This window comes from Brassica napus, chromosome A9 (genome assembly GCF_020379485.1).
Source record: "Brassica napus cultivar Da-Ae chromosome A9, Da-Ae, whole genome shotgun sequence".
NCBI lineage: Eukaryota > Viridiplantae > Streptophyta > Magnoliopsida > Brassicales > Brassicaceae > Brassica > Brassica napus.
This window is the reverse complement of record NC_063442.1, coordinates 35,122,964-35,135,690: the sequence shown is the minus strand read 5'-3', so window position 1 is coordinate 35,135,690 and position 12,727 is coordinate 35,122,964. Positions and strand designations below refer to the sequence as shown.

Sequence of the window (12,727 nt, the reverse complement as noted above, 5' to 3'; positions counted from 1 at the left end):
TTACTGATCAATGCTATAGTCTGATGAGCGCAAAATAAAATAAAACTGTATATATGATGGGGAATATAAGTATATAAAAGAACTAGGGGGTGACATTGTATACCAAACCTCTAAATTTTGCCTATTTTTATGGATATTTTTTGTTGGAACATAAGAGGTTTCAATGATTCTGTAAAGCGGAGAGGTTTTAGAAAATGGTTCAAAAAACACAAACCTATATTCGGTGGTCTCATTGAGACGCATGTACAGCCGGCTAAAGCATCGACTATAGTATCGCGTACGCTTCTGGGTTGGTCTTTTGCTAATAACTATGAGTTCTCTGATCTCGGGAAGATATGGCTTCTATGGCACCCATCGGTTCATGTCGCAGTCATCTCGAAATCTCTACAAGTTGTTACCTCTCGGGTTAAGCTGCCATCGCTCAACTCCGAGTTTATTGTCTCGATGGTCTACGGCTCTAACTGTGCTATTGAAAGGCGTCAGTTATGGTTGGAACTTGAAGCTACTGCTAATAATCCTGTTATTGCGTGTTCTCCTTGGCTCATTCTTGGTGATTTCAATGAAATCATTGCTACTTCTGAGCATTCGAATGAAGCAAACATTGCCATAACTAGAGGAATGCGTGAATTTAGGGAATGTCTCATCCGCTGTGATCTTTCAGATCTTCCCTACCGTGGAAATTCTTTTACTTGGACGAACAAGCATGTTTCTAAGAAGCTGGACAGGATTCTGGTCAATGATATTTGGCTGCAAACATTCCCCGACTCCCTCGCGGTCTTTGGTAAACTAGGAATCTCTGACCACACTCCCTCGTGCCTATTCATGGATCAGTTTAGGCCCAAGCAGAAGCGTCCGTTCAAATTTTTTGCTCACCTAAACCAGCACCCGGAGTTCTCAGATATCATAAGGGGTTGTTGGCATGGTTTTGCTTTTTCTGGTTCTCGTCAGTTAGCTATCTCAAAGAAGCTTAAAGAGCTAAAGCCGGTCATCAGATTTTTTGCTAAAGAAAATTATTCAAATCTGGAAAAACGAGTGGTGGAGGCTTTTGAAAATCTCTCTCTTTGTCAGCAACTCACTCTTGCTTCCCCCTCTCCCTCAGCAGCTACAGCAGAAGAGGAAGCTCACCGTAAATGGCTGGAGTTAGCTAAAGCAGAAGACTCTTTTCTCAGACAGCGTTCAAGAATTCAGTGGACGTCTTTTGGAGATGCAAGCACAGCTTTTTACCATAGGTCTATAAGGACGAGAAGGGACCAGAACCAGATCGATTTCTTCATTGATAACAATGATAATATCATTGACTCCCTGGAGGGCGTTAAGGCACATGCTGTGTCGTACTTCAGTTCGCTTTTGGGTAGCTCTGATCATCACACATCCTCATCACCCCAAATCATCTCAGACCTCGTCCCCTTCAGATGTTCACAAGAATCTGCAAATGCGCTAAACGCTCCCTTCACCGCTTCAGATATTCAGCAGGCCTTCCTATCCCTCCCAAAGAGTAAGGCTCCGGGTCCGGATGGTTACCCAGGAGAATTTTTTCAAGCAAATTGGGCTGCAGTGGGAAAGGATATGATCGATGGGGTCAATGAATTTTTCGCCTCAGGATGTCTCCTTAAGCAATGGAACGCAACCATCATCTCCCTAGTGCCTAAGAAGACGAACGCCTCACGTATCTCTGATTTCAGGCCTATATCTTGCTGCAACTCCGTTTATAAGGTCATCTCTAAACTTTTAGCAAATAGGCTAAAAACGGTTTTGCCGCAGATTATATCAAACGTGCAATCAGCTTTCCTTCCGGGCAGATTATTGGTGGAAAATGTTCTCCTGGCTACTGAATTGGTTCAAGGATACAACTGGAAATCCATATCGAAGCGGTGTATGCTTAAAGTTGATCTCAAGAAGGCCTTCGATACTGTGAATTGGGAGTTCATATTGAACACTCTTGAAGCCTTGGGTTTTCCTCCTTATTTTCGTCACCTGATCCGACAATGCATTACAACTACTAGATTATCTGTGGCCATTAATGGTGAATTGTGTGGATACTTCAAGGGATCTAAAGGGCTGAGGCAGGGAGACCCCCTTTCTCCTTATCTTTTTGTACTGTGCATTGAGGTATTTTCACAGCTACTGAACTCTAAATATGCTGATGGTGCGATTGGCCACCATCCTAACGCGGTTAACCCATGTGTCTCTCACCTCGCCTTTGCTGATGACATAATGGTATTCTTTGATGGTGAGCGGTCTTCCCTGCAAAACATCTCTAACACGTTTGATACTTTCTCGGGATGGTCTGGCCTTGAATTGAACAGGATGAAAACAGAGCTTTATACTGCAGGCTTGACTCAGAATGAAACCTACGAACTCTCAGGTCTTGGCTTCACTCTAGGGTCTCTACCTGTTCGTTATCTCGGGCTTCCTCTTATGCATCGTAAGCTACGGCTTCCAGACTACAGACCACTCATTGACAAGATTACCGGCTGCTTCTCTTCATGGTCTAACAGAGCGCTTTCTTACGCTGGGCGAAGAGAATTGATATCTTCAGTTATCTATGGTATCATAAATTTCTGGACATCTGCGTTTATCCTACCGAAAGGATGTCTGAAGCGCATCCAGAGTTTGTGTTCTATGTTCCTATGGAGTGGAAAGATCTCTGGCCCGGTCCAATACAAAGTCGCCTGGACCACTGTCTGCCTCCCAAAGGCGGAGGGTGGATTAGGACTACGGGACTTTGGTCTCTGGAACAAAACGTTATGTTTAAAACTGCTGTGGTTGCTATTTGCAAATGGCGCCTCTCTTTGGGCGACCTGGATGAAATCAAATAGGATCAAGGATGAAAGTGTCTGGAGCTGCGATGTAGATAAAGCAAAATCTTGGACTTGGCGTGCTCTCCTCCACCTGCGGTACTTGGCCTCTCGATTCTTAAGGGCTCAGGTTGGCAATGGTCGACTGATCAGCTTCTGGTGGGATATTTGGACACCTTTCGGTAAACTGATTGAATACTTCGGACCTGATGGTCCTCGAGAGCTGTCTATCCCTATTCAGGCCTCCATCTCCGCCGCTTGCAACTCTGAGGGGTGGCTCGTACGCGGGGCAAGGTCGCCTGCTGCTGAGACGCTTCAGATTTTCCTTACCACGATTCCACTTCCCTCCCTTGTGAGTGAAAATGACTCCTTCGTTTGGCATGTTAACGACACTGCTCTAGAAAGGTTCTCGGTCAAACGAACTTGGGAAGTCCTGCGTCACAGAGCTCCAACACAACCTTGGTCCTCTTATATCTGGTTCAAAGGTGCGATACCCCGCCATTCCTTCAATATGTGGCTAGCTCAGCTTGACAGGCTACCCACAAGAGCTCGTCTATCCCAATGGAGCACCAACATCCCATCATCTTGCTGCCTCTGTAATATCTATACAGAAGACAGAGACCATCTCTTCTTTCGCTGTGAATGGAGTGCTGATCTCTGGAACATCTGTCTGTGCAGAATGGGATACTCCTTTGCGGGGTTCCACACGTGGTTAGCTTTCTCCGAATGGCTTAGCCTGCGTGACATAATTGTTCCTAGGTTACTCAAGCGTCTAGTGGCCTCTGCAACTATCTACTCAATTTGGTCTGAAAGGAACAAGCGCTATCATGATAACATATCATCGTCTCCAACAACCATCTTCAAACTACTAGACCGTTTCATTAGAGATGCAATTCTGTCCAAGAGGAATCAAAAACAGAGCTGCGGACTAATGCAACACTGGCTTTCTAGGGAGTGAAATTCTTGCTCTTCCTCTCATATGCTTTACCTTGTTTTTATTATTTTTGCCAAGGTAAACCATAGTATGAAACAACCGATTGTAATAATTTACAAACTCTACCCATTTTAATGGAATTCACATTTTGGCAAAAAAAAAAATATAAGTATATAACGGACCAGATCAAGGTCAAGTTAGATTCGCTAAAGTGATGTAAGATTCATCAATAACAAAGGGCTGACTCTATTGTTGTCTTCGCAATTTGCAACTTGTGATACATATCAATAATACAAAACAAAAGGAACTTGGAATCAACACAACAGAAAAAGGATAGCAAATATTGTATTCGATATACATATGGCTATCATATACATAGAACAAGAGCATTTTTTTAAAAATACCACATCTGGAGTTTTATTTTATAAGATTACCATGCAAAAGCAAAAAATTCAAAATACCATAAGGTTTATGAAGAATTTTTATCAGTATAAGAGTATCTCCAAAAAAAACTTTATAACTTTAAAAGTAGAGTTTTTTACTCTCCAAAAAAAAACTTCAAAACTTCAAATTGACAGTTTTAAGAAGTGAAGTTTCGTACTTTTGAAGTTTTTTTTATTTTTATTTGCATTTTGGTCATTATAATTAATTACACATCAGATTTATGACTATTAAGTATTTTTCATTTATTTTTTTAATCCTTAAAACTTGTGTATATCATAAATATTTCAAATTTGTTTTCTGGATACAAATTTTACACATAAAGTTAAATAAAAAAATTAAATAAGATTTTTAATATTTTAAAACTACAATTAAACAGCAAGAATATTACAAAAGAAACTTAATAAAAAAATATTTTAAGAAGATACATGAAGATATAATTGTTACACAAATTTATACATTGCAAGAATTTTAATAGTCTAGTAAATTTGCTCCGGAATCTCCAAAATCTCTAAAACATTGTCCAAACAAATTTTGTGTTACCGAAGATGAAGAATTACATAAATAATTTTATGAAATAATGTGGTATTTTGCTTGTAGTTTAATATTTAGTTATATATTTTTATTTATAATTTTATAGTTTAGTGTAAGATTTTATTAATTAACATTACTTTAGTATTTTCTTATACGTGCTTATTATTTATAAAAGTTTTATGGATTTATATTAATTATGACAAATATAAAAACCATAGTGTAAAGTACAAATGATTTCAAAGTTAAATTTGAAGTTTTGCTTTTGGAGAAAAACACTTTGAAACTTAAAAAAAAAAGATTTTTGAAAACTCTAAAATATATAGTCTTTTGAAAATGCTCGAAATTTTATAATGTACTCCCTCCGTTACTAAAAGATCAATATTCTAGAGAAAACTTTTGTTTCAAAAAGATACATATTTTAAATTTCCAATGTAATTTTTGTCAACTAATAATGAGAAGTTGTGAAGTTCAAGAACATTAATTGCATTTCTTAAAATCTTATTGATTTAAAAATCTAGGAAATATAAAATTACTAAAAACTTTGCATTCATAGCTAAGTTTTAATAAGTTTTATTAAAAAGTGTGAAAATTCTAAAATATGGATCTTTTAAGAACGGATGGAATAGCATTTTAAACACATACAATACTACAAGGGCGGGTATATATATATATATTTTTTGAGAAATTTAATTTTTATATTTGTGTTATTTTTTGTAATTATATTGGGGGAATTTCATATTTACCACTTACATGATATCGTTTTTCATCTTTGTTATCACTAAAGAGACATTTTCAAAAATATATTCTTCATTAAGTGGCAAAAGACTCTTATATTCTTGTTCTCTATATATATAATAAATCATTATTTAAATTAAAAAAATTGTTTTCGAATTATACTTTATCAAATTCGATATTTTTTTAAAAAAAAAATTGAAATTTTTCGAGTTTTTTTTCAAAAATTCTTTTTGAAAATCAAAAATTATGTTTGAAACTATTTTTTAAAAACAATTATATTTTTTAAGTATTTATTTATATATTTATTATAATCATAAATTTCACATTTCAAAAATTTTTAGTCTATATTAGTTAACCCTATGGATATAAGTTTCTTTTATCCTTCATCAAAAGTGAGGATAAAAGTGTTTAGTGTAAACATGAAAAGTGGTACTATGAATGTGGTATTTGTGAGAATTTTCCAATTATATTTGTGTTTAATATTAATTTAATTTAATTTAATTTAATTTTTGGTAACTATATTAAATATGTCAAGTTACATAATTATACACTTATGCCATATGTATTCCAGAAATTATTTTTAAACTGTATTCCTAAAGTGTGCAACCTATTAGATTTTTTTAGTAGTTACCTAACATAATTGGTCAAGAATATTCATACCTAAAAAACTTAACTCGAAATCGACCCTAAAATCAAAATCTCATACAGTCTTATTCTATTAGATCTGGTCTATATACTCGAGCGGTTCTTAAAATATTATATCCGAAAACTAATATTAAATCTAACCCGCACAGAAAACCAAACAAATTTTTTGAAATGTACTTGAAAAACATAATTTGTAATATATTATGTTATATGTGTGTGTGTAAATGGGTTAATATGGTTTTCACTAATTTTAAGTAAAATCACATTTAATAAATATTTTTAATCAAATAACTTTTTTTAAACTTGTTAAATTAAAGTCCTTAGAATATATCTTTATAAATAATACTTCCATAATTATATCAAATACACATTAAAATACTTTCAGGATGCCTTCGGTGAAACTGTACTTAAGCTCTAGTTGGGTCCTCTTCGGAGTGTCCGAATTACCTGAATTACCTGGATTATCAAAAAAAATATCAAATACACATTAAAATATACTCAGAATTTAAATTTGATATTGACCATATAATTAGGTACCAAATAGAAGATGACAGAAACCTCTAAGTATAGATCGGAGAAAAAATAGTGGTTACATCTAAAATATAATATTTATATTTAGTTCATGCAGTGGTGCGATTATTATGCTGAAGTAAACATGGCCCAGCCCGATTATTATGCCGAAGTGGTGGTTCCACAATATATAAATTATATGCAGTTAGTATGGTTGGGACATAACTTTTATTAACTACATCCAGAATACAAATACTGCAACTGTATAACAAGATGACTTGTTCATAAAAAGGAGACCATAACTATATATTGACATGGAGAATGCTAAAGAAAGAAGCATAGCCACACTTCTCCTATATAAGAAATCAAAAAGGCATAGCTGAACATATATTCTCTCTGCTCCTATAGTTCGAAAGTTGGGACCAAACTGCCAATATGAATCAGTGATCTTGGTTGACATTACATTTGAGTATCTTTAGTGTTTACTGTAAAGATATTTGGCCATTTTCTTACACGTTACTCAACTATTGGATGCTATTCTTTTGATCAATTCTGGATAATTACTTTAAATTACAGTAACCCAATCTTAGCTCCATACATGTGGTGAATAGGCTGTTAGCGATAAGGAAACTAGTGACGGGCCCTTATCAGTCAGGAGATTACTAACGGGCTGTTATCAGTGAGGAAATTAGTAATGACGCTTAAGAGCACCCACATCGGAGAGGAGAGAAAGTTTGGTACTGTAAATCTTGATATAAATAGAGGAGCAACCTTTCATGGAACACTCACGCAGCCATGTGGTGAACACAAAGCGAACTATTCTTTCGCCTTTTACTAAAGAATACCGTGTGTTCTCCATTCTTAAGTGGCATACTGATGTTAGGAGTTTTCAAGGCTCCTAAGACAAATGTTGTAGTATAGAAGATTGTCGAACCAGTTCTGAGGGATATCAAAGCACTGAGAATGCAAGTACTCACTTAATCTAAGTGCAACCAATGATTTAGATGGGTTTTAAACTATGACTAAAACTAGAAAGCAATAACAGAATGATACTTTCTTGACTAAAGGAAAAGAGAACTCATGGGTATAGGGATTAGACCTTGGGTGATCAAGTATCGAACTAAGGATGGCAAATGATCAATCAAACAATCAACCTTAAGCCTAGACACAATTCTAAGCAAGCTCTATGTCTAGATGAATGCTCATTTGCTAACATATCTCAAACATCAAATATCTTTGGTTGAATAATATGAAAGCAATCATTACTAACAAGTCTATTAGCTATCTTAGTACCTTTAACAACAAATGTCTTTGGCAAAGTATACTAAAAGCCTAGGAGAGTTGTCTCGGGCATTTCATCGAACACCTTTCGGGTGAGAAATGCCTAAGGATCAACAACTGAGTGGCCAACTCAGAAGATGCATTATGAATACTCTACTAGCAAGGAACAAGAATGATCTACACTAAAACATCCTAGAACTAACCTAATCACCCTTAATCTCCCTAACCCATGAATTCAAAAGGTGATTACTCACTAATCTCCATGATTCCTCCTAAACCCATATTGGATTTCAGATTAACCATGTAGAGAAATAGATAAGAAATCAACAAGAATACAAGATGAAAGCAATGAAATCTGAATCAAAAGAGGTTTTTTACTAGTTCTTCTCTAGAAAAGAGATTATTTTGCCTCCAATGGCTTACAAAAGTACTTAACTTAGGTTTAGAAAGTGTAAAAACATCAAAACAAATGACCAAAAGGCCCCTGAAATAACATAAAAATCGTCCAAGCAAAACATGTGGAGTGACCTAGCATAGTCGCTCCAGGAGGTCACTCCCGACGCGTTTTTTTGTGTCTCGACGCGTCAAAACGCGAGTGACTTGAGCTGGTCGCTCTGGCTGGTCGCTCTGGCTGGGAGTGACTTGAGGTAGTCGCTCTGGACTGGTCGCTCTGGCTGGGAGCGACCTCGGTAGGTCGCTCTGAGAGGTCACTCTGCGATGCTCGACCAGGATGGATATGCCTCTAGTAAATTGATCATAACTCCTTCATTACATCTCCAAATGACTTGAAACCACTTCCATTAGAAAGCTAACTCAATTTGCTGTGTCTCCACAAAATCTTAGCAACAGAAGATTTCTCTAAAGGCTCCATCCATGCTCATCTTTCACCCTCTTTTGGATCACAATGTTCCCAAACATCTCAAATCACTCCATGGCACACTCCAGCACCTAATAAGGACAATGAATGCAAAATGCAACCTAGACATGGCTAAATCCTAATCTATATGATGAAAATGTTTATGAATGAATGGATAAAACAATGTAAATATGCAAGATATCAACTCCCCCAAATTTGTTCTTTTACTTGTCCACAAGTGAACTTTCTAGAACTCATAGGGAGAGAGGTTGAAGGTGGGAGCACATAGCCAAAAGAAACACAACTAGCACAAGATGAAAGCAATGAAATCTGAATCAAAAGAGGGTTTTTTACTAGTTCTTCTCTACTAAAAAAGATTATCTTGCCTCCAATGGCTTACCAAGTACTTAACTTAGGTTTAGAAAGTGTAAAACATCAAAACAAATGACCAAAAGGCCCCTGAAATAACATAAAAATCGTCCAAGCAAAACACGCGGAGCGACCTAGCATAGTCGCTCCAGGAGGTCGCTCCCGACGCGTTTTTTTGTGTCTCGACGCGTCAAAACGCGAGTGACTTGAGCTGGTCGCTCTGGCTGGTCGCTCTGGCTGGGAGTGACTTGAGGTAGTCGCTCTGGACTGGTCGCTCTGGCTGGGAGCGACCTCGGTAGGTCGCTCTGAGAGGTCACTCTGCGATGCTCGACCAGGATGGATATGCCTCTAGTAAATTGATCATAACTCCTTCATTACATCTCCAAATGACTTGAAACCACTTCCATTAGAAAGCTAACTCAATTTTCTGTGTCTCCACAAAATCTTAGCAACAGAAGATTTCTCTAAAGGCTCCATCCATGCTCATCTTTCACCCCCTTTTGGATCACAATGCTCCCAAACATCTCAAATCACTCCATGGCACACTCCAGCACCTAATAAGGACAATGAATGCAAAATGCAACCTAGACATGGCTAAATCCTAATCTATATGATGAAAATGCTCATGGATGAATGGATAAAACAATGTAAATATGCAAGATATCAACTCCCCCAAACTTGTTCTTTTACTTGTCCACAAGTGAACTTTCTAGAACTCATAGGGAGAGAGGTTGAAGGTGGGAGCACATAGCCAAAAGAAACACAACTAGCACAAGATGAAAGCAATGAAATCTGAATCAAAAGAGGGTTTTTTACTAGTTCTTCTCTACTAAAAAAGATTATCTTGCCTCCAATGGCTTACCAAGTACTTAACTTAGGTTTAGAAAGTGTAAAACATCAAAACAAATGACCAAAAGGCCCCTGAAATAACATAAAAATCGTCCAAGCAAAACACGCGGAGCGACCTAGCATAGTCGCTCCAGGAGGTCGCTCCCGACGCGTTTTTTTGTGTCTCGACGCGTCAAAACGCGAGTGACTTGAGCTGGTCGCTCTGGCTGGTCGCTCTGGCTGGGAGTGACTTGAGGTAGTCGCTCTGGACTGGTCGCTCTGGCTGGGAGCGACCTCGGTAGGTCGCTCTGAGAGGTCACTCTGCGATGCTCGACCAGGATGGATATGCCTCTAGTAAATTGATCATAACTCCTTCATTACATCTCCAAATGACTTGAAACCACTTCCATTAGAAAGCTAACTCAATTTTCTGTGTCTCCACAAAATCTTAGCAACAGAAGATTTCTCTAAAGGCTCCATCCATGCTCATCTTTCACCCCCTTTTGGATCACAATGCTCCCAAACATCTCAAATCACTCCATGGCACACTCCAGCACCTAATAAGGACAATGAATGCAAAATGCAACCTAGACATGGCTAAATCCTAATCTATATGATGAAAATGCTCATGGATGAATGGATAAAACAATGTAAATATGCAAGATATCAACTCCCCCAAACTTGTTCTTTTACTTGTCCACAAGTGAACTTTCTAGAACTCATAGGGAGAGAGGTTGAAGGTGGGAGCACATAGCCAAAAGAAACACAACTAGCACACTCTCTTATTACACTCTAGCTTCTCTAGGCCTATCTTAACTCTTTTTGTTCTTACACTCATCATCAAGCATCCACACATTCAAATCAACCAACTCTCACATTCATTAAGCACAAAACATCAGGTGAATTCTTGCAAATGGTCAGTTGGTCCAAGTCATTTGGTTGGGTAAGGGAAGGCTTTTATTCAAGTGATTCAAGAGGTTCAAAACATATGATCTTTAAAGTGGTTTACTCTCGAAACAAGTAGCCTTGACATTGCACATAATATATCTAAGAAAGGGATCAACTCATGCATACAATGCTCAATCTCCATTGTTCTACCCTTTTCCCAAACATACAATTACACAATCATTCCCCAATGTCAAACCCAACTCACATCTCTCACCAAAAGATTCTAAAAACATCAGCTCTTTCTCTTTGAAATCTACAAGGGATTTTTCACAACCTCAAAACATTTCTTAGCTCCTAACAACTTTGCTAGCCCCCTTTTCTTTCTTTTTCTCTTTTTTTTTTTTTTTTTCTTTTTTTTTTTCGTTTTTCTTTTTCTTTTTTTTTTTTTTTTTAGGCTGGGGGCCAAGACTTTTCAAAACTTGAGCTAGAGGCTTCTATACTGGTCCCAATAAAACAATTCACTTAAGCACAAAGAGTCTATTCTTTTCTTTTTCATTTCTCCCAAATCATAATCACAACACTCACCCCCACCTATAGCTAGACAATAGAGTGTCCAATCTAGCAAGAATGAAGATCAAGCATTGTCGTTCCCGATACTCTCAACATTATGCACATGTAAGACTTTCCGAAAAAGGCCTCACTCATCAAACAATGAAAGCTTAAAAGGAGGAAAAGGTTTTGGGAGTGGTCTACCACTAGAGTTTGTCAAAAAAAAATTGGTATAAAAGATGTGACAACTCAAGTGTGTATAGCCATGACTCAGTACACAAGGGACCATGAGCAAGAAGCATTAAGTTCGTTCAGTTCAAATAAGGTTGTAGTTGGCTTCAAAGACTGAGTTTAAGCAATCAACAAGTTTCAGGAAGAGTTTTCAAGGCTCGAAACATACAAGTCTTTTTGAGAGGTGCAAAAGCTACTCAGGTGCAACGTAGTGTTCTTTATAAGACATTTAAAATCATTGCTCCCAATGCAAGTGAATGCAACCTATATGCTCTAGACTCTCCTAGAAATGCAAATGATGCAAACTAAATGATTGATTTTTTTTTTTTTATATGCAAATAGGTATGCCATGCATGACTCAATGAAACAACATCAAAGCAAACATGATCAAATACTTGGTACCTCCCCCAAACTTGAGTGACACAGTCTCTGTGTCGTCAAGTAGAGAGAGAGATACCGAAAAGAAGACTAATATGCAAAAATAAAATGGTATATACAGGGGAGTGTGGTGGGTTACCTTCTATGGGGAATGAGTAGAGGGAGATGATCCCTCCTCGTCGTCCTCAGGTGGTAACTCTTCAAGGTGCTCATCAGCAGGAGTGCCCATCTCTTCAATGTAGAAGGCTTGCCCGAACACAGTTGGTTTCCTCATTTTCCTCTTGATGTCAAAGTGGAGGATGTTCTCTTTACCCAAATGGAGATCAATCGTGCCCTCCTTCACATTAACAATAGCTCCTGCTGTAGCTAAGAATGGCCTTCCTAGAATCAATGGATCTTGAGCCTCCTCACCCATCTCAAGCACCACAAAATCTGTAGGTATCTCATACCTTCCAATCTTCACAGGGAGGTCCTCTAAGATGCCCACAGGGTACTTCACTGAACGATCAGCTAACACCAGAGAGAGTCTACACTTCTTGTACTGAGTGAATCCAAGCTTCTTTGCAACAGACAAAGGCATCAAGCTGACACTAGCTCCCAAATCGCAGAGACTTTTCTCAAATACCATAGGTCCAAGAGCACAAGGTAGTGTGAAGCTTCCTGGATCCTCTAATTTCTCTGGAACATCAAGCCTCTGGATGATGGCATTGCACTCATGGGTAAGAATCATCATGCTTTCCATCTCCTTCT

General features: G+C 37.7%; 1 pseudogene; it reads left to right on the top strand.

Moving 5' to 3' along the window:
• Window positions 1–7,387: 7,387 nt before the first annotated feature.
• Window positions 7,388–7,498, top strand: LOC125578890 (annotated as a pseudogene).
• The last annotated feature ends 5,229 nt before the right edge of the window (window positions 7,499–12,727 follow it).